General features: G+C 46.0%; 1 pseudogene; it reads left to right on the top strand.

Annotated features, from left to right (window-relative positions):
- Positions 1-2,149: 2,149 nt before the first annotated feature.
- Positions 2,150-2,370, top strand: LOC148117776 (Nuclear RNase P; annotated as a pseudogene).
- The last annotated feature ends 1,437 nt before the right edge of the window (positions 2,371-3,807 follow it).

Here is a 3,807-nt window from a genome sequence, read left to right on the forward strand (position 1 = left end):
TTTTACCTGTATCCCATTTTGGGTGTCCGACTCACTCTCCATCTCTCTGGCCCCTCCCCTAGGCTCTTCCTTAGCTTATCATTGTCACTTTGGCTTTCCTGCCCAACTTTATCCTGTTCAGCTATTGGCCACTAAGTTTGCTTAGTAAAGCAATAGTAGTGACATATATTTGCTCCACATAAAGGAATATTCCACAGCATGACAGCAAAATTTTCAAAATAATTTCTTTCAAAATGTTTTCCTTTTATCAAGCTCACATTTCATTTTCAATAATTTGAAAAATTAAAGTATTTTCCTTCTACATTGACTAATTGATATTTATTGTAATAGGATAAGTGTGGGGGTGGAATGGGGTTTACTTTAAGAAAACAGATACCATCATCTAAATTTATAAAATGAATACTTATAGGAAATGACCCTACACTTGAATAATTATTTGAAGGAGGAATTTGCTCAGCTTTCTTTATGTATTAATATAAGTTATTTTCCAACAGTGAAATATCGCTATAAATATCTACCAAACATAATTATATAAATTACTATTTCTTCTCTTTTAGCAATAATTTAGTGTTCAAATTATTCCATGGAAATATAATGGGAAAGAGAAAGGAAAAGTCAAAGGAAGGCAAGAGGAAAGGCATACAAAAAAGTGGGGGAAGAAGGCTGATTAGATGATTCTAATGAACATGCCAGAGTGAACTGGGAAAGGACCATAAATCCTCAACAATAAACATTGGACTATGGACATCTGAGAAATGTTGGGAACAAGAGACATCTTCCCTACGGGAGCACACACTAACTGACTGTCCAATAGTGGATGGTCAGCCTTGAAAATATACTTGTAACATTACACAAATTGAGTGGATTATATTTAGGATTGTATATCTCTCTATATATACTCAATATAAATATGTGAAAAAAAGAGGTCATGAATTTGAAAGAGAGCCAGGAGGCATGTATGGTTGGGTGTGGAGGAGGAAAAAAGAATGGAGAAGAGTTGCAATTAAGTTACAGTTGCAAAATTTTTGGAAGTAAAATAATATAACATTGATTGGCAGAGTGTTGGGAGCCACCTGGAGGCACAGGTGGTCCTGCAGTTTGGAGGTATACCTGGCTTAGCCACGTGGGGCTGAACACCCTTGCCTGCACCCTTGCTTGCACATGCTCAGACCAGCAGAATGGCATTAACCAATCAGGACAGCGTTCAAGCCTCTCAACCGTTTAAAAGCAGCTGCCTCTGGACTCTACTTCCTCTCTCTAAGCTTTCTCTTGTCCCTGCTCTATCTTCCCTTCCCCCAACTTTCCTCAATCAGAGGGCTCCGAATAAAGACGTGACCAGGGAAGGAATTATCGTTTTTAGTGGCGTTCATTCCTGCTGGTCAGGATGCGCGCTGCAACTGGTGCTTGAAACCCCGGGACGCTGAGGGACCCTGACAACTACGCCAGGGGACCCTGAGAAGGAAGCGCCCAGCAACGTGCTGAAAGCCCGGGAGAAAAAGCCGAAATCAGACACCAGGACACAGAGAGCCGTGAATTTCAGAACTCTGAACACATGGAGCGGTGAGTGACGTCAGTTAAATCCTCCAGAAAGGGGAGGAAAAAGAATGGAAAAAGTGTAGGCCTAAAAAGGAAAGAAAATAGAAAGAATCAAAGTTAAGGTATCTGAAAGAAGGTACAGAAAGCAACGGGGAAGAAAAATCCCTTAAGTTCAGTGCAGGAGGAGTGTGAACAGCAGCAAAAAAGGTGAGGTAACTAAGGCGGGACTATGAGGACGATGGGGTATGGGAGACCACGGCTTCCGCTCCCTTTCCGTCCACCTCTGTACTCGCTGTTAGAGACTCGGGGCAACAGTCTCATAGGGAGGCGAGTTTGATCATGCTTGAAGACTGCCTTTCCTGTTCTTAAAGAGCCACACAGCTTTTGGAGGTGATTTTCGCCTAATTTTGATAAGAGAGCTCAGTCTCTGGCTCTCACGTACAGAAAACTTTAATTTTGATTGAGGAAGAGGCCGGGCGGTGGTGGCGCACGCCTTTAATCCCAGCACTCGGGAGGCAGAGGCAGAAGCTGTGTGGTGAGCAGCAGCACTGCTAAAGACCTAAAGACGGAGAGGGGCCAAACTCTGAACCGCGTTTCCATAGCAACATGGGCGGGCGGAGGAAGCTCATCGGTGGGGCCATGTGCTGAGTGCTCGTCACTCCCAGGCCCCTGGGAAGGTCTGAGACTGCCCCCCCCACAGCCCTAACCAGGCCCTCCACGCGTGGGCAGGCCGGGCAGGAGATGCCCCCCCCTCGCCGGAGCTTGGAAAAGACTCACGGCCGGCAGTGCGAGTTCGATGCCTGAGGTGAGGCAGGGTGCACAGGATAAACCGGCGAGCCCGCACACGGCCCGGGGCGCCACGGTGGGCCGCGCCTCAGAGGTGGAGCTGCTGCTGCCGCCGCTCACAGCCACGGCCGCCAAAAATTCAGTCAGATAAAAACATTTATTCCCCAAAAAATGTGCATTGTCCCGTTGTCAGCAGGAAGTAGTCAGACCGATTGCCGACGCCCATTTTCCTTCAAAGAACTGGTCGTGATTATCATAATAAAGGCGTGTCAACCTCGTTACCCATTACGGACCTATTGCCTCAGGCAACGGGTGGAATAAACAATGCTACCTAGAGGTTTTTTCATTTGAATGCAGGGCCTGGAGAGTTGGCTCAATGGTTAAGAGCACTGCCTGCTCTTCCAAAGGTCATGAGTTCAATTCCCAATGACAACTGTTTTGGTTTTAGACAATAGAGGGGGACTACCAGTGACAGCTTCCCCCAGAGAAAGGATTTCTCTTGCATTCTTTACACTTAATTTTTAATTCAAAATTTTGCTGGTACAGGCAAACAAGATTTGTTTTTTGAAACAGAGACCTGCAAGTCTCTAAGTTCAAAACCAGCCTACTTCCAGTACTGATTGTGCTGAATTTTTACACTGAGAGTTTTTAATACTCTTAAATGTCAATTTGGGAGGAGAGTTTTGTTTATGTTTTTCTAGGAATGCTGACATACATCTGGATGCCAGCGAGACTGACAAGAGAAATAAAGAAGAAAGATGACCCAGTGGATGCTGAGTGTCCTGCTGTGGAAGATTCGTGCGGAGGCAGCAGAGATGACCTTCTGGGCGGTGCCAAGAGCAGCTGTTTCACACCATCGACTTGAGCAACACCCTGTGCAACCTCTTATCTCTTAACAATTTTCTGACTGACTCTATTTTGCCTTTTCCTTCCTTAGGAATGGGTGGGAGCAGAGATATTCTTGGCATGCTGTGTCTAGGTGGAAGTGCTGTATGTCTTTGATTGGTGTGCTACCTGCTAGCCCAAGTGAGGAGGAACAAGGTCTTTGTGGCACAGGCCTTGGCAGCCTTGGAATGTGTATCCTCACCCCAAGTTTGGCTCTCTCAGCCTTAAAGAGCTCATAGGCAATTAGCCATGCATAGCCTTTGCACCCTCTAGGGACCAGATAGTCCCACAAAGCACGGAGGAAGGTATGCATTGGCGAAGGGTGTGTCTTGTTTTTCTTTTCTTTAATCGGTCCACACATCATGAGGTGGGGACCAGATTGGAAAATAGTTTTGCCTTATTGCTCTTAAAGACAATAATAGGGGGAGCTGTTGGGAGCCACCTGGAGGCACAGGTGGTCCTGCAGTTTGGAGGTATACCTGGCTTAGCCACGTGGGGCTGAACACCCTTGCCTGCACCCTTGCTTGCACATGCTCAGACCAGCAGAATGGCATTAACCAATCAGGACAGCGTTCAAGCCTCTCTACCGTTTAAAAGCAG

This window comes from Myodes glareolus, chromosome 26, assembly GCF_982192425.1.
Source record: "Myodes glareolus chromosome 26, mMyoGla1.1, whole genome shotgun sequence".
Lineage (NCBI taxonomy): Eukaryota > Metazoa > Chordata > Mammalia > Rodentia > Cricetidae > Myodes > Myodes glareolus.